Consider the following 26034-nt stretch of genomic DNA (forward strand, 5'->3'; position numbering starts at 1 on the left):
AATTCAAATATGGTATGCGTACCATCAAATAGTTGTAATTAGTTATAGCTTATCCTATTTGAAGAAAATGGTGCCTCCCACGGAGATTTTCAAGACGGACTTTGAAGTCAAAGCTTCAAGATGAAGTCGGGCCATACTAGATCACAAATATCTTATGCATGTTTTAAGTTATTTATTGTTTTAAATATGTCTTAAAATGCATGAGATCAAAAGCTTGATTATGTTGCATGATTAAGGATTTTAGTTCACTTAAAATCTAACCAACATAGTAAGAGCCTTAAGTTCCAAACTTAAAAAATTGAGTTAAAAGGTGCCATGCCAAAATATACACTTGCTTGGATATCCTTTACATCAATCTAGTAATAGTTTTCGCTCAGCGAGGTGTTACTTATTGGTCCTAAAGGGGCAAGGTACACAAATAATTGTGAGTACATGTTAGTTTTGGTGAAACTCAACGATATAAGTAAGGAGTCCTTTTATGTCGTGGCAAATTCGATAGGTTTACCTAATAAGTTCTTAGACGTACCTATCAACCAAGAATAGTTTCTAGACTATTAGCAAAAGGCTTTTGCTTACCTAAAATGTTTTAGAATTGAGTCGACAAACTGTGCTTAATTCTTCAATGGTTTTAGGATCTTGGAATCATTTTATTCACACCTGCCGGAACAATAAAATCGAATAAAATGCTAATAACTTGTTTGAATTGCATGGTTGCTTTAATTTCAAGTTATTATTCATGATAAATGTTTAGACTTTGCATGCTTCAATGTATGTTTTAATTATTGTTTATAATTAAATATCTTGCACTGCAATAAATCCTTTTAGAAAGGTAACAGTAAATTTCCTCGATTGGTAGTGAATCCAAGAACGATTCACGGAAAGAGAGAAAGTGAGCAATTTAAAATGTACGTTTCTTATAGCGACTTTTATGGTTGTTTTCGAATATCAAATTCGAATGGCAAACCAATTGGTGCTTGTGAATTCAAAATACACTGTAGTTTTGAGATCATAAAGCATTGAGCTTAAACGCTCAGCTTTACCAATGGTTAACAACCTAATATCTTTGTCCATTTAATTCTCGAATGAGTCTAGTCCCTAGACATTCGAATAGATCGATGCTTAGAGAACTTTAGAAGCTTCTGGTAAGATCATCTAGTTGAAACAGAATATTCAACATAAATTAAAATGGTAAAGAACCTTGTTGGTGACATTGGACATGTCTAACAAAGTATAAAAGTCAACACTAAAGAATTCAATTCTTAAGACTATAAGAAAGGGTACAAGAAATAGGAAAACAAAGGAACAAATGAAAGGAATTTACGATTCCGGTTCTACCTATAAGTTTAAAGAGAAGTGACCTAGCAATCAAACTTCCTTGGTATCATATACCGCTTGAGGTTCTTACTTCGGTAAAAACTCAAACAATGGAAGCTAGGATACACTAATGACCTACAAGTGAGAAATGAAGCATGGCAATGCTACATTAGTTGTAGGGTCATCTAGTTTGTTTTAAGTCCTTTCAAAGGCTGGAACTAAATGGCTATTTTGTTCCATAATCAGCATACCTAAATTTCTGCTTCAAACACAGAAAGACTCACATTCAAGAAAAACAAAAGCAATGTTTGTTTGTTTATTTGAATGAAATGGTCAATTACAGGTTGAGTCAATATGCTTGATTAAAACAAACAACTCTTTAAAGAACTTTACTAGGTTCAAATCAAACCCTTGATTTGAGTTCCATTAAATCTTTGGCATTGTTGCTTAGACCATATCAACAAGTTAACATTCATAAGCTCTATTTTGATGGACTTTTGAAAGTTGGTTGATTTCTAAATCAACTTAAGACAAGCTAGTCTTACTTGTTGAAAGTAACAAAGAATATGAACTATTGTTAGAACGCCTAGACGATAGAGTTCAAAGCTAAAGAAAGGTTTTATGACTTTATTATTTCACATGGATTTGAGTGAATATAGGTTTATTTACTCAAATGTGATATAAGTTGAATCTGTTTGGCTAGTTCAAAGATTCAGAAGTATAAAATCCACTCGGCAAGAAATCATAAAGATCTAGGTTAGATCATGTTGATGATTACTTGAGACCAAATATGATCATCAATGATTGTGTGTTGTAATTTCACAATCTAGCTCCATAAGATATGGCATATCTTAGTTGGAATAATCGAAGTCAATTAGTACTTGATTCGATCAATGATGGATCATAAAGACTTTTCCTATAATTTCTAAAACAAAATGCTCAACTACCACCAAACTAAACCAAATTCGTCAAAGCTATTGAAAAGTAATTTCAGAATAACTTTTCATAAAATATATCTAGAGAGTTGCAAAACTCAGTGGGAGCTTAGTGTTTGTCATTCGACAAACTAAGGCCCAAGTATAGATATATGTTTCATTGTGATTTATTCAAATGAGACACAAGGGTATTGTTTCTACCACGAATTTTTGAGAACATAATGTTTGTTTGCTCGAAATAATGTCCTTTTGGAGATTCGTTTCCAAAATGACAAGTGGGAGAAAATAGACCTCGAAAGTCTTCGAGACGAACAACAAACATAAACGGACATTCCGGAGGCTTTTCGAAGTGCTTCAGAAAATCCGAACTTATTCTTTAAGGACTTTAGAAGTGGCTTTAAAGAATAGACATCTCTTAGAAGACTTTACAAGTGCTTCAAGGAGAACAGAATATTCAAAGGACTTTCAAGTGGCTATTGATATTCTATTGTTTGATGTTCTATACCCAAGTAGGCATAGAATTCAAGTCACTGAAACTATGAGATTCTTCTATCAGATAGTGAAGAAACATAGAGATCAGGTTAATGAAACTATGAGATTCTTCTATTAAATAGTGAAGAAACCTACAACTTGCAGTCAAACTATTATAGATTAATGAGTTTGTGACTTGTAAGAAAGCTATGACGAAATATAGATTCCCTAAAATGGTTAGAGGCCATATATAGACTATATGTTTAATTGGTTAAAGGCCATAAAACATACTCAATGTTTTGATGACAAAATTGAAATTTTGTTGATTTGCAAGAATAGGTTCACACCTATTGGTTGCAAGTTTGTTTTAAGGATAAAAACCATCAAACATGAAATTGTGTTCACACACAAAGAGAAATTAGTTGCTAAAGGTTACAAGCAAATTCATGGCATGGATTGTGTTGAAACCTCATGCAAAATCATAATGCTTAAGTCTATAATTCAAGCAATGATTGCATATTGGTACATATAGCAATTGGATGACAAAACGTATTCCTCAATCAAATGTTGGAATATAATATGTACATGGTATGTCATAGAATTTGTGGATCCAAATAAATGCTTGAAAAGGAAAGCTAGCTTATAAAATCTAAGTACAGATTTAAGCAAGCAATTGGGAATTGGAACTGTATTTTAAGTGAAGCTAATAAGAATTTTAGTTTCATAAAATACACATGATTCTTATAGATGTATAAGAAGTTTAGTGGGAGTACATAAAAACTTATTTGGTCCTATGTGTATCACACACATATCTCTCTATTGTGAAATAACATTCAAATGCTAATGACTTAGATTTGAAATTATTCATCAATAATGGACCATGGCGAAACTTAGTACATATTGGGTATTAAGATCTATTTACAAAGATCTTATAATATTGTTTTAGATTAAGTAATGGCATTTACTAAATCAAACACGAAAGTCTCAATTGGAGATATTCGACCCATGTGAATAAATCTAAGTAAAGGATGTTTGAACTATGTATAAGCATTTACTAAGTTAAACATCAAAGAGTCTAAATGAGATTCTTAACCTATATTATATGTCAAAGAATTTAGCCGAATTCAGTATCTACTGAAACTAGATAAGCTAAAGTTACATGAATAGAATTCAATTGGGAATTATTCTCCAAAAGAATTTATCATGTATGATATAATATGAGGATCGCCAAAAACGTATCGTATGACTTTAGGCATGACGAACATATACCAATCTCTATTGATCTAAGTGAAGATCAACTAGATTGAGATCAAGAATACTTATGGCACTTGAAAAGGTACATAGGAATAGTTCTTGATTCAAGGAAATAAAGATATGCTAAATATTGATGCTACACGCATAAACACTGGCAAAAGATCAAGCAAGACCCTTTGGAGTTAACCATTGATAAGGACGAGCTATAGAGCATCGTGTTTTGAAATGGCAACATGGATTGGAGACCATGAGTTGTTGCGTGGGAAATTAAAATATTAATTTCTATGTTCTAAGATACAGTTGGAAAGTTTTCCACATGTCTGTGAACTGCTTGGATAAGTAAATCCAAACAAAGCATCACTAGCAACAGTTGAAGTAAAAGTAATTATTGCCTAAGAAGCAATAAAACAGGGTTGTTTAAAGTTCTTCACTGAACTTGGGTAGATCACCTGTCTGCTGGCTTGATGGTTCTTCATTGAAAAATGCGTAGAACCACTCTTGAAGCAAGAAAAACGTCTGCTAACTTGATGGTTCTTCATTGCAAAATGAGTAAAACCACCATCGAAGTAAGAAAGACTAGATCACATAATAAACAAACTCGAAAAGATCTTATCATCATATCTCGAAGAACATTCGATGAAAAGGATATTAAGATTGGCAAAGCGTGATAACTAAACCTATGCAACAAGTGAGAAGAAACACTCACGTTGTAGCACTGGAAATCAAGCATAGCTTTGAATTCCATGAATTGTTTTAGAAGATGGGTTTGAGGCCCATGGTTATAAAACATTGGGGTTGAACATTTATCATATATGAAATGTATTTTCATATTCCATTTAATCTTGGTTTAGTATTAAATGATGAGTCCCTTCAAATTTGACGATATATTCAAGATAGACTGTCAGGACCAGTCCTGTGACTAAGAAATGTCTATCAAGTGAACTTGAATGTCAAAAGTTGAAAATGGTCCCTAGTCGGAGTTTTCTATAAAATTGGACGCATAGAAAACGTTAGACGACTAGAATGCAAGATGACTAGTAGTTCTGTTTCTTGAACTATGTGGACATGGCAATGTCATAATCATTTGCATAGATACTTACTTTGGGAAGACTAGTATCGGACAAGACCTATGAAACTTTACTGTAAGAGATGAAAGTCTGTCATAAGTAAATTTCATTAAATTATTAGACACTAAATCCTCAATACCTGAGTGATTTGAGATTACTTGTTTGAGAACTGGTTGCTTTGACGTTGACCAACCGTCGCACCGTAAAAGGAGGCTATAAAGGCAACGCTCAGGTAATCACCTATCAAACGAAGTCTAATCTCAAGATCGCAAGATTGGGATTGTCCTCCCATAAATCGGGATGAGATGCTTAAAAGTTGTACAAGGCCACTCGGAGAGCTAGAAACTGTGAAATGCATGGCCGTGCTCGGATGAATCATAGGCTATGATTATCTGTTTATTTGATCAGTTGAACTCTGAAACCGAGGAACACCTCTGGACATAATAAGGATGACAACTCTTACCTTATGTTCAAGAGCAAGCATCGAGCGACAAAGGAATTAGGAAATGCACACTTGTCCCTAAGGACAAGTGGGAGACTGAAGGAAATAATGCCCTTGGTCCAAGTATGCATTCTATGTTAAGTCTAATAAATGCGGTTCAGTATTAATTAACGAGTTAATAATTCAGTGAGATCAAGTGAGCTGAATGCCTAGCTAGAGGCCGCTTCAGTTCAAGTGGAATTAATGATATTAATCCACAGCTTACTCTTGACTGAACCCGTAGGGTCACACAAATAGTACGTAAACGGATCAAGTATTTAATGGCATTAAATACTCCATCTATGAATATTCGGAACCGACGGATCTTGGTTTCAGTGGGAGCTAAGATCGTCACAGGCAAGAAATGAATACTCCGGAAACGATGATATTGCCGGAAACGGAAATATGGATCGTATCGGAAATATGAATATTATCCAAGTCGTAGATGTTGCCGGAAACGGAAACATGGTACGTATCGGAAAATATTATTGGAAATGGAAATATTACCAGAATCGGAAATATTGCCGGAAACGGAAATATTGTCAGAATCGGAAATATTGCCGGAATCGGAAAATAATTCCGAAAACGGAAATATTAAATATTTGTTCGAAACGGAAATTAATTCCGGAATCGGAAATATTAAATATTGTTCGTATCGGAAATAGATTCCGGAAATGGAAATTTAATCGGAAGCGTATCGTACGAATTAGCATCGGACGAGGCCTGCCGGACGAAGGCCCAGCACGAAGCCAGGCCATCGCCCAGCAAGCACGCACGCCACAGCCCAGCGCGCACAAGGCCGCGCATGCGTGGGCCGCGCTGCGTGGGCTGCTGCTCGCATGCGTGGGCAGCCCTTGTGGCTGCCGTGTGTGTGTGAGTTTTAGCTCATGCGAGATTCCTGAATCTGCAAGAGTCAGTGTATGATTAAATGTCTATTCCTATTGGATAAATTGATTAAGTAGAATTCATGTAGAATTCTAATTCCAATTAATTCGCATCCTACTAGGATTACGATTCCTTTTCCATAACTCTATAAATAAAGGCCTAGGGGTCATAATTTATACATAAGTTTCAAAGTATTCAAAAGTGAGGTTTTTGAGAGAAAATTCAAACACCCATCTTGCCCCAAAAGTGCCGAATTTTCTGAGTACCTTAAGGGCGATTCTAGTTGGTCAATCTTAAGGCGGATCCGGACGTGCTGTGGACTTTCTACGGAGGGACGACACTTGGAGTCCTAAAAGACTTGTTCTTGTTCGGTTCGGGCGCAGCTAGGGAAGGCACGCAACAAAGAGTATGCATCTAATTATGCTATATGATTATGTGTAAATAATATGTTTCCTGGGTTAATGGTTGTTTCCGCATGATTTATGTAAATGTCATATGTATCATAACCTAACAAGTAAGACCAAATAATTCATCCATTTTCTGACCACGTCGATTGTCAGCCCACTGACATCGAAATAAAGGAATTGTGCAATGGACGTAATTTAGCTCCCATATCTCCTGAATTACCCCATAATATGCTTGTGTTGCATCAATTGGTATAATATCCTTGGCGCTAGAGTATTCGGTAGAAGATGCAACCACCATAACACCACTATTCTGTTGTACACTCTTGTCATCTTGACGACTAGTGTAGAAACAATATCCGTTGATGTCGTACCCTTCATAAGTGTTCACAAATAATTGAGGACCTCGTGCAAGCCATCTAATCATTTCAGAAACATTATTATTTGTTTGTCTCCTTTCGTTTCCCACTTGGTTTTCAAACCATGCAACAAATGAACGATTGCGTTGTCTCATCAATGCATATTGCCCAATTTTTGGATTCTCTCTTTTCAATTCAGTGAGATGTTTTTCTACGTAAGGAGTAACTTCTGAAAGGTGTTGGGGAACATAACGGTGAGCTTCCTGGAATCTATCATATGGAGGTTTGACCAATTTGCGACCGATTGTACCTTTACCTTGAAGTCTTCCCTCATGACGAGATATTGGAACTCCACTTTCTTTAGCTTTAGCCAAGAACACGGCACAAAAGTTTCCTGCCTCCTGCTCAATGGTACCTCGAATAATACTACCTTCGGGTTTTGCTTTATTTGTTGCCAAACCTTTCAAAGTCCCCATGTGTCTTTCAAACGGGTACATCCATCGCAAAAAAATAGGACCGCATTCCTTGATCTCCCGTATTAGATGGACAATTAAGTGAACCATTATGTCAAAAAAAGAGGGTGGAAAATACATCTCCAACTTGCATAATGTTTCAACAACATCAGTCTGCATATCATCAAGTTTTTTCGGATCAATTACCTTGCTGCAAATGGCATTGAAAAAAAGGCAAAGTTTAACAATAGTATGCCTGACATGTTTTTGGAGAAGCCCTCGAAGTGCAATTGGTAGGATCACTTGCATCATAACATGACAATCATGGGACTTCATGCCGATCAACCTCTTATCTTTCATTGAAACTAACCGCTTAATATTCGACGAATACCCTGCAGGCACCTTAATCCCATGCAAACACTCACAAAATATCCTTTTATCTTCTTTGCTCAATGTGTAGCCAGCATGAGGTAAAAATGACTTTTTTGTTTTGGAATTATCATCGGGCCATAATTTTGGTCGAATATTGGCAAGCTTCATATCTCTCCGAACATGGGGCCCATCCTTTATTTTATCAGGCATATTCAACAAAGTACCAATGATTGAATCACATACATTTTTTTCAATGTGCATGACACCAAGACAATGTCTAACTGACAGGTGTTTCCAATAAGCAAGAGACCAGAATACAGAAACATTTTTCCAAAGGACACCCTTCTTAGTCGTGGGTGTGTTGTGCTTCCCGTAAATTGTCTCCACATCTTTGATTTTTTCATACAATTCTACTCCCGTTAAAGGCTCACGAATAGTACGTTTCTCCTTATGCCTATTGAATTCTTTTTTCTTATTACGATAAGGGTGATCTCGCCGAAGGAGCCTTCTAGTGTGCATGTACACATTTTTTCCACAATGCTTCAATCGTTGGGGTATCATTTCCTCCTCACAAATCGGGCATGCTTTCTCTCCTTTGTTTTTATACCCTGACAAATTCCCATACGCCGGGAAATCATTTATGGTGCAAAAAATCATGGCACGAAGTGTAAAGGTTGTACTTGTATGTGCATCAAACACCGGAACACCTTCTTCCCACAACAATTTCAAATCTTCAATGAGGGGTGCCAAGTAGACATCTATGTCATGACCGGGTTGTTTAGGTCCAGATATTAGGAGAGCCAACATAATGTACTTTTGCTTCATGCACAACCAAGGAGGCAAATTATAAATCGACAAAAGAACCGGCCATGTGCTATGTTGACAACTAAGAGTGCCATATGGGTTCATCCCATCTGTACTTAATGCAAGTCTTAGGTTCCTAGCCTCTTTACCAAACTCGGGAAAGGTTTCATCAATATGTTTCCACTGCAAAGCATCAGCAGGATGTCTAATATTCCCATCTTTCTTCCTCCCTTCATCATGCCACACCAAGTTTTTTGCCTCCTCCTTAATTGAAAATAGGCGCTTAAACCTTGGTATTATTGGAAGATACCATAACACCTTAGCCGGTGGCCACTTCTTGCGATTGGGGTTTGAACCCTTACGCTTGTAGCGCGATACGCCGCACTTTGGACAAGCATCAAGATTTTCATACTCCTTCCGATAAAGCACACAATCATTAGGACATGCGTGTATCCTGATGTACTCTAAACCTAGTGGACACATCAGTTTTTTGGCATAGTAGGTAGACTTGGGAATGTCATTCCCGTCTGGAAGAATGTCATGTAGCTTTTCCAACAACAAATCATAACTTTCATCAGTCCAACTGCCTAGCGTTTTTATGTTGAATAAATCCAACATCCCTGAAAGCTTGGAATATTTAGTACAACCAGGATATAACTGTGTCTCAGCAGCTTTGCTGACATTCTCATACATACGAGATCCTTCGTGCACATGATCACCTAACCCGTCCATCATCTCACTAATGCGATCTTCCTCAACACTTTCATCGCTATCACTGTTTTCAAAAGTAAGAGGCCATGTGTCCTGCTCCAAGACATCCTCCTGTGACGAACGATCTACAGGTAGTTTCTCACCATGCCAGTACCAAATGTTATAATCTGGCATAAACCCGCGAATAACCAAATGGTTCTCTATCTTCTTAATATCAGCATATCTCAACACATTCTTGCAATCACGACAAGGGCAAAAAATTGTCTTCACGTTTGTACTTTGTATGTGTCTTGTGGAAATTATACAGAACTCCTCAACCCCGTCTAAGTACTCACGTGTAGTTCGATCATCGATGTACATCCAACGACGACCTATTTCTAATATCAGAGTAGATTAAAACCAACACATATTCAACAAATTTGGTTATTAAAAACCAACTTCAAAGAAAAAAAAATATGATGTAATAAAGTGATTTCTATATACATTTATAACCATTAGCAGGTCATCAATTTGGAGTCAAGATTCAAGATTAGAATGGTCAGATTTTTCTGTTTTTAATTTAATATTAAAAAAGTAGTTTCGGGAAATATCATATATAATAATAAAAATGTCATTGGCTATTGTGAGAACTCTAAAACTCTAATCCAATAATCTCGCGCACTCACGCCAAAACCATTTAAAAAAACAAAAAAACCATGTTGATCTATTGAACTACCCCCTCGAAATAAACTACCCGTGAAAAAAAACTACCCCTTCAAAATAAACTACCCATGAAGGAAAATCTTTTTTCTGGTGAGCACGAAGGAATAGTTACCCATGTTGCCATGCACTACTACTTAATTCAAAATATGAATAATTCTACAACCATTTTACTACCAACGTTTCATTTCTCACTTATAGGTATATCCTACATACTTTAGTTCAATTATTTTTTCTTTGTTCATTAGTTTTAGATTTTATTAATTATATGAAAATCTTAGGTGATGTTTTAATTTGATTCCACGGTATATAAATTTTCATATTTCAAGGCCAAAATGAAACAGTCTTTTTAGTTGCCACTACGTATGTTTTTCATGTATTGCTTATTTGTAACAATATCAATGATAATCTTTTTTTATTTTCGGTTTCCATTGACGATTGTCAGTTGAGGGGAAGTATTGAATTGGGTTAATTGATGAGGGGTACTGTTTTTTTTTTCTTTTTTGACAATGTATAACTAGAATCATATAAATTCAAATGACTTTTTGACAGTGTATAACTAGAATCATATAAATTCAAATGACTTTTTGACAGTGTATAACTAGAATCATATAAATTCAAATTTTAACCTGTACATCAAGGTGGGTAATGCAAGTGTGTTGACTTTTGTAACTAATACAAACCTATTTAATTTCAAAAGTAAAATCAAACAAATGCAAGAAATAGAACATAAAATCAAGCAAGAATCTGACCATGTTGATACAATGATGAATTAAGTCTTTGATTACTAGCAGGAAGTGAGGAATAATTGACAAACATCATAAGAAGATTGAATAAAGCAATACGAACCTTATATGGAGGGAAAAGGTCTAGTTCAACGAAGAGTCTTTCAGCTAGATCTACTCTTGACAGTCGATCAACAAGAACTTTTAGATCTAAGGTCAAAAAAGGTGCCTGCAATAGATTACAAAAAAACAAGAAGGCTTTAGAGGCACTTAAGATAATTTAATTATGAACTCTAACTGAAATACAACATTTATAAAACTGTATAAATTAGGCCTTAAAGTTGATTCCAGATTCAAGGGAGTTGCTGAATTATTTTCATGGTTACAGTTGCTGATTTTCAGTTTTAATCCCTCCATATTTTGGATTTTCCCTAAATCTGTCCAAAGCCATGTTAATTCATAGCAATTGAACATCAAACTAAGTTACCGTTTAAGAATCAGTAACGGGGCTATAAACTTTAACTTCTTGGACCATGGATATTTATTCTCAGATTGTTTCTGAAAACTAAAAACATGATTTCAGAACTAGGAAAAGTAGAACGCTAGAATATTGAAAAGTGGCAATAATACTGAATAGACCCTAGAAACTCAAACTGATATGCTGTCAAGAAAGCAAAAACACTAACCTGCAGTGAACTCGAGCACAACCACAACAGTCATGACAGCTAGTGTTTTCTGTAGTTTTAATAAGTGTCACAAAGTTTAAACATTAAGAGGGGTTGGGGTTGGGGTTGGTGCTACTTTATGTGAACTAAAGGGTGATAATAATGATTCTTTACTCTGATATTCACATGATTTCCGTTAGAAGTATGGCCTGATTTGAAAGGATGCTTAAACCTGGGTGGTTGCTTTCAGTAGATAGTTTTAGGAAAGTCCAATGTCAGAAGAAAAAAAATTTTGTTCCACCAAACTGCTAGAAGAATACTATTGTACATTAAATTTGTGTATGGTTTAATCGTTGAGTCGGGTTAGTTTAGATGTGAGTCCAAATCAAACTATTCTTTCAGTACGCGTTTTAGGTTAAGTCGCCCAAACTAAGTATTCCGGTTTCTGCCTATTTTGCTTTTTTCTTTTTTCTGAACCCATTTATGCATTTTTAACCTTTTCATCCTCCCTCCCCAGAATTCATAGCATGAATGCTGCAACAGATTGAGATTTTCATTGCATTTTGTTGAAACATTCATTACAAACTTTACCATTAAGGCTAGTTACTGTTAAAATTCCATTTACTTGTTATTCAGAATGTAAGCCAAAGCAGTTGCTCAGTATAGATTAGTTCTATTTTATTCATCCCTTCACATGTTTTACTCTGTTCTTTTTCCAGTATGTTACGGTGCACTTTAGGCTGGTTTTAGGAGTACAAGTACTTTATTTTTCAGTTCATTAATAGAGAATTAAGTGGAATGTTGCTTTGCTAATTACTTTATTTTGTGAATGAATGGTAATTGAACCTTGGGGTACTTAATGAAGATTAGATTGATAGCCAAACAACTTCATTTTCAATGACCTATTAGATGCAGGACAATAAAAGTCCAACACAGACATACTAATAGAATAAGTCGAGCCACATCAAATGAAACCCTTACGTTACAATAAATTATGCTAATGTGATGCATGTCGATCAGCGCAATCACAGCCATAGCGCAAATGCGCAATTTAAACCCTCGATTTAGTTAGAATTTTCACAGCAAATCACAATCACACAGAAATTCAAAACCTTCGCTACAACCAAACTATCCCAAATATATCTCAAACCTTCAGTCACTTGGAGAAAACTAGCACAAATTAAAGCCAACTATCCAAGAAAACAAGATCTTGTATAAACTACTGTGTTCAAATGAGCTCAATGATACCACTGTCTAAACTCCACTTGCCTAAGAAGCATACGCAAAATGGAAATGATAGAAAGATACACGCATCTAAATCTTGCAGCAGCAAATTAAATGACCTTCCATTAACTAGAAATTAGAAGCAAGTCAATGAAACGTAATCTTCAGCAATAGGCCACTAAGACAATCAAGTCCATTAGCTTTATCTACTACCAAAACCTTTAAACTCCATAGCTCTCCAAATTCAAAATAAAATATCCCGACTCTCTCTCGGACATTAATAAACATCAATTACCTTATCTAATTATAAAACCTAAGTCAACAATCTTTGAATCCTCTTAAAATCACTTATCTGCATGAGAAATGAGATACACCAGATCATAAAGCTCTACTAACCTCAGGAGCTAGAGCAATTAACCATGGAGCATTAACCCAAATGCATTATTATAATAATCACCCAATTTTTCAAAGCACAACAATATAATCTACAAAATACCTTCATTCTGAAATTTTAGAAAATAAAATTCAAACCCAGAATTAACAACCTCAATTATCATAAGAGAAATAATAGCTATTAGGATATAACATTAACAATCAAAATTCACAATAACAATTTAACAAGAAATTAAAAACCTTTTAATTTGGATAAAAAGAACAGAAATTGGGGCAATCAATAGAGTTAGGGTTTAACGAAAGGAAAAGATATTGTACCTGTGTCAGTGGTAGTGGTAATATGCCGTTCACGCCGGAGTAATGGAGAGGAACAGAAATCCGATGGTGTTGATTGCGGTGAAGAGGAGCAGCTACGCCAGAGTAATGGAGAAACTGGGCAAAAGAACGAGAACCAGAGGCTATAACATTAACAATCAAAATTCACAATTTCAATTTAACAAGAACTTAAAAACTTTTAAATTTGTGTAAAAACAATAGAAATTAGGGCAATCAATAGAGTTAGGGTTTAACGAAAGTTACCTGTGTCAGTGATATGCCGTTCACGCCTTTAAGATACAAGAACTTGCGTCTGGTCTCTCTGCAAATACCCAAACGTCAGGTGGTGTTGATGGCGGTGAAGAGGAGCAACGACGGCGGAGTAATGGAGAAAGAAACAGGGAAGAAGAAGAAGAGAAGCAGAGGCGGGAAGAAAAACGCGAGGGAAGTTTTTTTTTTTTTTTTGCAAAGTATTCGTGTTGTACGTGGGTTAGTAGTGATCTAGGTTTGTAAATAATATTAATTAATAACGACTTTATTTATAGCAGTTACTATTAACAAGTCCTAGTCGAATTTGGGTTAGTATTTATGTTAAGTAGTAATCGGCTTTAATTTATAGTAGTTACCACTAAAAAGTCCTAGTCGGATTTAGATTAGTATTTATAACTGGCATATTGTCGGTTAATTACTAGTAAATAATTTAGTAACTGGCTATTTGGGCGCCCATTACTATTAGTGTGGCTGGTGGGTTTTTGGACTAGTATTTACAATGACACGTTTGGGTGCCAGTTACTAATTGCGTTTTTGTAACTGGACTTATCTTAGCCAGTTACTAATGGGGGGTTACTAATAGCACTTTTTCTACTAGTGTCAACCTGAGTTCATTGAAGAACTCCCACTAAAAACAATTCCCTTTCATGGCTTCTTAGGCAACAATGAATCCATTTCAATTATGTAGAATTTCAAATGATGCTTCCTTTTGGAATGCTCCAACCAGTTCACATAGATGTGGGAGATACATCTTTCAACTGAGAACTTGGAAACTAATCATTGATTCAGTTTCCCATGCATCACATATGGTTTAGAACCTATGTTACCACCTTTTAATCACGACGCCTAATTGCCCGTGTATGTTTGTGGTTTGCCTAACAACAAGATTCAACTTTTGCTTAGGCAAATGCATGTAGCATCAAAACTTTAGTTATCTTCACTTCCTCTTATCAAGTGCTCATCCTACATATCCAAATGTATTGGATGTTCTTGATACTGTTCCAATGATCTTTGATCCAGATCAATAGAGATTGGTATAAACTCGTCATGATCCAATGTTCACGAGTTATCTTGGCAATCTATATATCACATTATACATGATTGATTGTAATGCAAAAACCATTCGCATTTTAAAATCCATTTATGTAACTTTTAGCTTTATTCTGTTTCAAGAGACACCGAATCTTGCTAAAATCTTGGCATTGCCATGTGATATAAGGTGAAGGCACCTCTTCAAGGTCCTTCATGCTTAACTTTAGTGATAACAACCTAGCTTTATACTTAGTTAAAGCCTTCAATACTTAGACTTACTTATGTGGGTTGAGAGTCTCTTTTGAGTCTCTCCATTGTGTTTGATTTACTAATTACTTTTACAGAATCCAAACAACGCTTTATATCCTATCCAATAGATCTTTAACACAGTATGTTCTAAGTTACGCCATGGCTCTAATATTGACAAATACTTTCAAATCTAACCATTTAGAATTTGAATGTCATTTTCAATAGAGAGATATGTATCTCATATATATAGAACCAATAAAGTTGACTTAGCTCCCACTAAACTCCCCATCTGTAAGATGATCCATATTTTGATAAAGCTATGATTGCTCACTAGCCTTTTAGACAAATATGGTCCAATTCCCACTTGCATTCTTTAATCTACGAATAGATTTCTTAAGCTTGCTCTTTTATCTAGCATCCAAAACTTTTACATTGTGTGATGTACACAATTCCTTTCTACAAGTCCAATTGAGGAAGGTGTTTCGTTTTCCAATTGCCATATTTCCATATCCAATGATTGCTAGATTTATCCAAAAAAGTTCAAGCATTCCGACTTGGTGAAAAATATTTCAACATTATCAACGCCGTGAAGTTGTTTACAATCTTTAACCACCAATCTAGATTCTCTTTTGTATGTGTATACAATATCATCTTTGTATGTTTTGAAAACATGTTTGCAACCAATGGGAGTGAACCCCTTATGCAAATCAACGTTGTATGTTTAGAAAACATGTTTGCAACTAATGGGAGTGAACCCTTTATGCAAATCAACGTTCTATGTTTAGAAAACATGTTTGCAACTAATGGGAGTGAACCCTTTATGCAAATCAACGTTCTATGTTTAGAAAACATGTTTGCAACTAATGGGAGTGAATCCTTTATGCAAATCAACCAAATCATAGATTTGATTCTCTAAGATGAAGGTACTTTGGATGAAATGGCCTCAAACCATTTTGTATGGCCTCGAACCATACTTATGTTTCTGATGGCCTCAAACCATACTTGGGAATTTTTAATTCGTCATAGCTAACCTGTAAGTCGTATGTTTTTGAAGAACTTTCCAAAGTCTTCATAGTTTTCATTCCTCAAGATATCTATGTATCTATCTTGGTTGAATTCTATTCCTTATACGATTTACCTAGGTATTGAACATCAAACGTTAGTGTCTATAAAGACATTACTCAAGTCCTTTGAGTATTAGGATTCTTTTGAAGCACTTCTAAAGTCTTCCTGAAGCTCTTCCAAAGGCTTCTAAGTACGGAGCTTTTCCAAAGACTCCTAAGTATCCTACATTTGTTTGTTGCTTGATTCGAAGTCCATTCGAGGTCATTTTTTCTCCCACTTGCCTTTTTAGAAATATGATGGTTTCCTAAAAGACATTATCTAGAGCAACAACCATATGTACTCAGATTTGTGGTAGAATCAATACCTTTGTTTCTATGAGTCGCTCATAAAGAAACATATATCTATACTTGAGTTTGTTTGATGTAAACACTAACTCCCACTGGGTTCGACAACCCTAGATATATATGTACTGAAAAGATGTACTGAACCGAAGTTCAATCCTTATGACATCTTATCCTTAGCTTTGACAACTTTGTTTAGTGTGATAGTCACTTGAGAGTGTCATTTAGAAACTATAAAGGAAAATAGTCGTGATTATCGTTAATCGAAATGGATTCCGATTTCTCCATTTGGACATACCATATTCTTATGGAGCTTCGATTGTTATAATGCCATATAAAAAATCTAGATAATCTTTCTTGGCTCATGCAAACATCACCTTGACCCAGCCTAGATGTTCCAAAATTCTTGCCAAGTTGATTTTATACCCTTTTGTGAATTACATTGAAGCATTTCACACATTTCACTTCGAGTAAATATAGCCATATTTTCTCAAATTCGTGTGAAATAGGTAAGTCATAAAATCCATCTTTGGCCCATGAACTTCATTGTCTAGAAACTTCTAACAATAGTCCATTTCTATGTCATGTTCAACAAGCAAGACCCACGTGTCTTAAATTAACCAACTTTCAGAAATCCATGCCATGGAATCTTAGAATGTTGACTTGTTGATATGGTCGTATGACATGGCCAAAGATATGTGGAACACAAATCAAAATGTTTGATTTGAACCTTCTGAAGTTTGAGTGTGAAGAGATTCGTTTGTTTATTAATCAATCATATGACTCAACCCTTAAATGACCATTTCATTCAAACAAACACTCAACGAATGTTTTTGTTTACTTTGAATGTGAGTCTTTCCGTTGTCCAAACAGAAATTGATTATGATGATTAATGGAACATAATACCATTAAGTTCCAGCCTTTAGAAGGACTTTAAAACATACATGATGACCCTACAATTAATGTAGCACAACTTTGCTTCATTTCCCACTTGTAGGTCAATAACCAGACTTAGCTCCCGGAATTTGAGTTCTTAACAAGAGTTTAGAACCTCAAGCGGTAATCTAATACCATAGGAGTTTATTTGCTAAGTCGTTTCTCTTTAACATAAACATCAAGGTAGAAATTGAACATTGAATTCATTTCTTTTGTTCCCCTTTCCTATCCTTTCTAGCACGTTTTCTTATAGTCCTAAAGATTTTACTCTTTGCTTGATCTTCTTACTTTGTTACACTTACAAAGTCCCTTTCTTTTGTTCACTTTGAATGACAACATCCAATGAGTCTAATTCATTATCGAATCAAAAGAAAATTGGTTGTTAACCATTGGTTATACATGAGTCTTTAACTCAATACTTTATTATTCCAAAACTACCCAGTATTCTGAATATATGAGGTCCAATTGGTCTACCATTCAAATTCTAGTTTGAAAACAACCATGAAGATCACTATAAGAAAATAGCATTCAAGATACGCTCTCATTCTCCTTTTCTTTGAGAATCGCTCTCAAAATTAGTTACCAATCAATCGAGGAAATATCGCAGTTCTATTGTCCGAACGCAATAAGGTTGAAGATGTACTATTCTACATAATGAAATAGCAAAGAAAACATTTATCATACTTTAATAACTTGAAATAAAAGCATTCACTCAATCATCAAAGCTATTGAACATTTCATTCATGCAAAAAGCAAAAACATGGTCCAAAATGAATGAAACGATTCCAATCCCCAAAAGTCCTAAATCCTTAAGCAGCTTTAGCATTTCTTAAGTAGTTTAAGATTTTAGGTAAGCAAAACCTATTGCTAGTAATCTCCAAATTACTCTTGGTTAATAAATTAATACCATAATTTATCCCATTGCCACAACATAATGCCATTGTTGTTTGAGTAGAAACCACAATCAACGTGCTCCTTTAGGACGCCTTACCACCTAAGTCAACTAAAATAGCACCTCGCTTTAGCGTAAACCTACTATCTTAGATCCCTAGATTTTTGTAAGTGCTTGATTTGGAAGGCAATTTTTAAACTCAATATTACTTTGGACCTAGTTGTTTCTATGTTGGTTCGATTATTTAGTGAACTTAATCTAATCGAGTCATATGAAGCAACCTGTTCATGCAAAGCATACATACATTCATACATTCACGCATAATATACATATATATATATATATATATATATATATATATATATATATATATATATATATATATATATATATATATATATATATATATATATATATATATATATATATATATATATATATATATATATTAAATTGCATAAAGAAACGGTGATCTAGTATGGCCCAAAACATCTTGTTTTGAAGCATCCAATCTTCATCACCTCCTTGCTAGCTTGGCATCGTCTTGAATCTTCGTTCAAATGCTAACTTAAAGTTCTAAACTTAGAAATACTTGAAATAATAAATTACATCAAAATTTCCATGGTATGCAAACCATATTAAATTGCATAAAGAAACGGTGATCTAGTATGGCCCAAAACATCTTGTTTTGAAGCATCCAATCTTCATCACCTCCTTGCTAGCTTGGCATCGTCTTGAATCTTCGTTCAAATGCTAACTTAAAGTTCTAAACTTAGAAATACTTGAAATAATAAATTACATCAAAATTTCCATGGTATGCAAACCATATTTAAAACTTTACATTCAAAGATAGAACGGTACACATGAAGGAAATATGGCCTTCACCCAAGGTGCATTAAGTCTAATACCAAGGTTCAGATTAATTGCGAACAATTAATTCAGTGAGATCAAGTGATCGGAACAGCAAGCTGGAGCAATGCTTCCGATCAGTGAGTTCTAATGGATATTGAACTCACAACTTACTCTTGACTGAACCTACAAGGTCACACCAATGACACGTAACAGATCACCGGATTAAATGAATCGGAAATTCATTTAATAGCTTTTCGGGAATTAGTTGGAAACGTATTATACGATACGACCTTTGTCGGAATCGTATATCGTATCGCGAATATTCGTAAGCTGGGCGACACGAATAAATCGTATCGTACGACGGTGATTCGTCGTATACGAAACGATAAATAATATATCGGAAATATATTAAATCGCGAATACGAAGGGCATCGGAGTTGCCGGCCCGTCGAGCCAAGCACGTAAGCGTGCAAGGCCCAACGAGCCAGCAAGTTCGCGAGCAAGCAAGGCAAGCCCATTGGGTGCGAGCACGCAACAGCAAGCATTAGCGCACAGCACGACGAGCGAGCAAGGCCCACAGCCTAGCTGCTCGGCGCGCGCGCTGTGGGCTTCGGCCTGCAGTGTGTCGCTGGGCGCGGGCGTGTGTCCGTGTTGCTTGGCTCGCACGGCTTGCTAGCCGGCCTTGCTTCTTGATTGGTCGGTTAGTAAGGTTAATGATATAACCTTACAACCTTGTTTCCAACACACACACAATTCATACACTCAAACCCTAGAGACACAGAGAACCCTAATTCTCTCTGTGCCTCCAAAGTGAGTTCTTCCCAAAAGCAAAGTATCTTGATCAATTGTCTAAGCTACGATTATCAAGACGGATCTGGTCGTGTCGGTGAACCAAGTAGAGGAACGACAAGTGGAGTTCTTTGTTCGTGTTCGTTGACAGATTATTGTGGAAAACACGCTTCGAATGTAAGTTTGCTTAATCTGTGCTTTATACATGTTTCCTGGCTTTGGGGATTGTTCGGCACATGTTATTATGTTTAACTGTATTCCCCTACAGTGGTATCAGTGCCTTATGTATTCAAAGCATGAATTAGCATGATTATTATTGTTTTTGCATCTGTCGAAAGTTTTGATTTTTTGTTGATTTTTCGGAATTTTTTACGAATTATTGGATGAATTGCGTATAATCAGGTCCGAACTCAAAAATCATCGCTTTTTCGATTTTTAAAACCCTAATCTGATGGAAAACGATTTTCTAAGATCAACTCATGAGAATAGAATTGAGAAAACAGGCCTCGAAGTATCGTTTTTTGGGCGTTTATGTTAATTTTTCATTAAAAATTAAAAGTGTCGGACAATAATTCAATTAAAAGGTCGACCTAAACTACTCGGAATTGCTTGAAATTTTGACACAATGTTTCTGGGTACATTCTTGATCTATGGTAAACATTTCAGATTTTTCCGATAAGTATAAACCCTAATTTTGCCTTTCCCCAATTCGTAAAATTTGAAACCCTAATTGAATTTTAATTAATTTTTGTTTAATAATTCGGTTAATTGGGAAAGGGGTATAATTTCATGGGTCAGTGGCTAATTTTAAAAATTATTGGATTAAAATTTTGAATGGTTTCGTTAATTTTAATCGCACTTAAACCAAATTATTAATAATCTGAAATTTAATTCACTAGAGGAAAAATCCTCAAGTGCGGGCTCATTTTAAGGGGTTTAGTGCGGGCTTTTACATGTGCAGCACATGGCCTGCCCGCACTTGATGTTTCTCAAGTGCTGCCAAAATATTGGCAGCACTTGATGTTTCAAGTGCTGCCAATTTGGAAAATGAGCCCGCACTTGACATATTTTGTGCTGCCAATTTTAGAATATGAGCCCGCACTTGATATATTTTGTGCCGCCAATTTTGAAAATGAGCCCGCACTTGACATATTTGGTGCTGCCAATATTGAAAATGAGCCCGCACTTGACATATATGGTGCTGCCAAATTTGAAAATGAGCCCGCACTTGACATAGAAATGGGCAACACAAGCATAATAATGAGCCGCAGTTGGCCTATAAATGAGCCGCACTTGATCTAGATTTGTTGTATAACCGATTTCCCTACTACATATTACAATTGGACCACGCCACTAATTAACCTCCACACGTCATATAAAAAGTATCCAATTATATAGATAATTAAATTAAATAGTATATAATTGTAAATATAAAAGTCGATTACATTACAATCATGTGAAAAACTAGCTAGAATACATAATTTAAGATTCATTACAAGAAAATATCAAAGACAATCATTGGTAATGAAATTTGCCAACATTTCTTGAACTTCATCTATCTCCTCAAAGGTGAAAGGCCGCTCCCTCGGATTATTGAATACCTTAAAAAGATCGACCATCAAAAAATATATATACACTTTAGTTATATTATAAATATTGAATCGTACAATAAATTAAGACTTAATTTGTTCATAACAAATAAATAATGAACCATATAATAATAAAATTGGTTAATTTCAGTCCCAACTTTCATCTAATGAACTTAAATAAATATTTTAAAGTCCTTACATGTTTAATAAACTTAGTTTATGTTTCAAATACTCATTCTCACCCATTTTGGTGAAGTTATGCACATTTAAGCCTCGTTAGTTCATTATCGGTCACATTTTGACTAAAATGGCTAATTTCGGTCCCAACTTTCAACTAATGAACTCAAATGAGTATTTTAAAGTCTTTCCATGTTTAATACACTTAGTTTTTTGTTTCAAAGACTCTTTCTCACCCATTTTGGTAAAGTTATGCACATTTAAGCCTCGTTAGTTCATTATCTGTCACATTTTGACTAAAATGGCTAATTTCGGTCCCAACTTTCAACTAATAAACTTAAATAAGTATTTTAAAGTCTTTACATGTTTGATACACTTAGTTTTATATTTCAAATACTAATTCTCACCCATTTTGGTAAAGTTATGCACATTTAAGACTCATTTGATCATTATCGGCCACATTTTGACTAAATGGCTAATTTCGGTCCCAACTTTCAACTAATGAACTTATATGAGTATTTTAAAGTTATTCCATGTTTTATACACTTAGTTTTATGTTTCAAGGACTCATTCTCACCCATTTTGGTGAAGTTATGCCCATTTAAGCCTCGTTAATTCATTATCGGTCACATTTTGACTAAAATGGCTAATTTCGGTCCCAACTTTCATCTAATGAACTCAAATGAGTATTTTAAAGTATTTCCATGTTTAATACACTTAGTTTTATGTTTCAAATACTCACTCTCACCCATTTGGTGAAATTATGCACATTTAAGCATCGTTAGTTCATTATCAGTCACGTTTTGACTAAAATGGCTAATTCCGGTCCTAACTTTCAACTAATGAACTTAAATGAGTATTATAAAGTCCTTCATGTTTAATAAACTTATTTTATGTTTCAAAGACTCATTCTCACCCATTTTGGTAAAGTTATGCACATTTAAGCCTCGTTAGTTCATTATCGGTCATATTTTGACTAAAATGGCTAATTTCGGTCCCAACTTTCAACTAATAAACTTAAATAAGTATTTTAAAGTCTTTACATTTTTGATACACTTAGTTTTATATTTCAAATAATAATTCTCACCCATTTTGGTAAAGTTATGCACATTTAAGACTCATTTGATCATTATTGGCCACATTTTGACTAAAATGGCTAATTTCGGTCCCAACTTTCAACTAATGAACTTATATGAGTATTTTAAAGTTATTCCATGTTTTATACAATTAGTTTTATGTTTCAAAGACTCATTCTCACCCACTTTGGTGAAGTTATGAACATTTAAGCCTCTTTAGTTCATTATTGGTCACATTTTGACTAAAATGGATAATTTCAGTCCAAACTTTCAACTAATGAACTTAAATGAGTATTTTAAAGTCTTTCCATGTTTAAGACACTTAGTTTTATGTTTCAAAGACTCATTCTCACCCATTTTGTAATTTTTTTTCTCGTTTGAAAAATTCTATCAAATTAAGAATTTCCACTCTTTAAGATTTTGTAAAGTAGTACTACTTACTCACTCTGATGTTTTCTGTTGATAAGATGTAAGCATTCGAGGAAAGACAGTATCATATTCAAAAACAGAAAAAAAAAGTGAAGACCGGATATAACCAATAAACAATAAGATAAAGTCATAAAACAATCATTGAAATTAAATAGAAAGACTACCTGTACCTTGAATAGTAGACTGAAGCCACTGAAACTGATATGCACACTGAAGGGAGGAAGAAAGGAGACGTCATTGATGTTAAAATAGGATACTCCGTATTTAATATGAGAAAACATAAAACCCTAACGACTTGAAGTACACTGACCATAAAGAAAGCTCACTGACAGGTTCCTCGTGAACTGAATCGGTAACAGGGTTAAAGCTCCCATTGCTTTCACCGTCTACTACACAGTTCTCCCCGACCCCAAAACTTGCATCAAGGCTTCCAAAGATTCATACATTCTTTACGGAATCATGGACTTGGATATGCTGCGGTATGATGACATGTTGACCATCAGAAAACTTCAACTTCTCAAGCTTTGTGGTTGCATTCTTCACACCTGAGATATTTAGAATGACTTATTCAGAAACTCCTTAAACCAAAACCATTATAGTGTCATCATCACACCATGTCTACCATGAAATCTCGTTTGTGGGCCAAGCAATGTCATTTAAAACATGGGAAAGTGTTTTTTTCTTCTGTCAACAGGGGTTTGGGGAAAAGTAAAGATGAAAACTACCCATTTGCTGATCTTGTTGCAGCATGAACAAATTCACGACTCAGATTATTTATCAAGTGATCAGCAGAAACACAGTTTAAAATCATGGTATGCAAGCATCCAAAACAGGCCAAACATGGCTTTAAAACAAACATTCAACTCTCACGCATTCAGGCAAGCGTAAGAAAAACATGGTACCAAAGTCCTATTCTTAAATACAGAAAAAGTAAAGAGACGAGAAAAGAAACCACAAGACATCATAAAATATTATGTAGAAATGGATGTCTTCAAGCAGTCAAGCCTAACAACTAGCTTCATAAAGGAAATGCATAATCTCGGAAGGCCGGAATTAAGCAGAGCAACATCAAGTGCAGACTGAGCAGGGGTGCTCACACTATTATGATTTGCCTAGAGGGCAGGGTCAAAAAATAATTCACGGCCCACAGACCAAAGCTTTTCATATGTGAATGGCCATTAAGCTGTGAGAAAGCATGAGATATGTTACAGTTTCTTAGCATCATCCAGAAAACATAACTGCATTGAAACACTGACTTAATAATTGTTATAAAAAGCATGCAACAGATGACTTCATCTCCATCTAAATACAAACTTAAAAGTCACAGTTATAAATTGTAACAGTTGGATGTGCTTAAGCGGAAACAGAGAAATAACAGCAACACAGCAACAGAATTAAAAGATAAAACAACAGAGCTACTTACCAAGAATAGGAGATTTGGAAGAAAATGTGACACTGCTGGACAAATCCCTCAATCTTCATATCTGTTTCAGTGTCAGAAGCAACTTCCTTATTTGCAGGCTTCACAGTACCTGTAATCCAGTCATTGAATTTACAGTACTTCTTTGCCTCGAATACTCAAATCAAAATAAACAACGTTGACAACAGTATTACCATTATCATATCTATGAGACAGTCTTAGTAAACACTAAAAATGATTTCAGGTAAACAGGACTATATGAGTATTAAAAAGAGAACTATCATATCTTTACCTCTATTCATCTAGTATACAAACAAGGGGTGCTTCAAATTACTATGGAACTAAGAATCACAATCATTGAATGTCAAAAACGAAGGCAAGGTGAGAGCATCAGCATCTTAAGCACATTGTAAACAAAAAAACTTTGACCTTATGCATCAAGCCCAAACATTCAGCAGGGTCTGTACCATATGGATGTACATAAACGTGAAACCAGAGGATGAATCTGCAAATATAGTTTTCTGTTCTCTATGGCATGAACTAAATAATTAACAAAATAAGCTTGAAAATTATCAACCAAAAAATACACAAATTAAATAATTTAGAACTACAAATAATTACTTAAATAGTATGGAACAAGAAGAAAAATTGAATGATTTCAATTAAAATATGCACCCAGAGAGAAAGAAGGTACCAACACTTACTAGAATTTTGATGTCATGGTCGCAATCGCCCAAGGAGAAAGAAGGTAACAACGAAGAAGCCCCAACTTCATATGAAAATCCAAACATTATAGTTAGTTTTCGCGAATTTGAGATTGAAACCCTAATTTTAATAAGAAACCCAGGTTAGAAAAGGGATTCGCAAACTAATTTCGACAGAAATATGTAACGAATCGCCAAAATAAAAAACAAAAATAAAAAAATCGAAGAACGAACCTGAATTAATTCGATCTGGAAGAAACTAGAATTAAAACTAGGACGCAAAGAACCAGAGAGGGGAATGAGCAGCGGTGGTGGGGGAACAGCAGCGACGACGCGACGGTGGGGGAACAATAGCGGCGACACCGCGGTGGGGAACAGCAGCGATGACTCGTTCGGTGTGTTGTGAGTGTTAAATTTTGCGCCCAGAGAATCAGAGAAGGGAAGGAGTAGAGAAACTAAGGAAAGAAGCAATAAGCGGGAAAATGCGAAAATGTAGGAATATTTTGTGCGGCTCTTTCGTAGAATAGCCCGCACTTGAACTCAAGTGCTGCCAATTTTCTAAAATGAGCCCGCACTTGTGAAAATATATTTTTTCTTTTTTTTTGTGCTCTCAAGTGCTGCCAATTTATCAAATGAGCCGCACTTGAAGGGAAGCACATGACAATTTTTTCTCTAGTGATTGT

At 35.1% G+C, this 26034-nt stretch overlaps 1 long non-coding RNA gene across 1 annotated transcript; it reads right to left on the minus strand.

Annotated features, from left to right (window-relative positions):
* Positions 1–21475: 21475 nt before the first annotated feature.
* On the minus strand, positions 21476–25754 carry LOC130459480 (uncharacterized). The gene is made up of 6 exons (XR_008918885.1): positions 25586–25754; positions 25352–25416; positions 24651–24759; positions 23538–23772; positions 23398–23437; positions 21476–21557 (listed from the first exon to the last, which is right to left on the minus strand). It is a non-coding gene; the product is annotated as an uncharacterized lncRNA (long non-coding RNA).
* Positions 25755–26034: the final 280 nt, after the last annotated feature.

This window comes from Spinacia oleracea, chromosome 4 (assembly GCF_020520425.1).
Source record: "Spinacia oleracea cultivar Varoflay chromosome 4, BTI_SOV_V1, whole genome shotgun sequence".
Taxonomy (NCBI): Eukaryota; Viridiplantae; Streptophyta; class Magnoliopsida; order Caryophyllales; family Amaranthaceae; genus Spinacia; species Spinacia oleracea.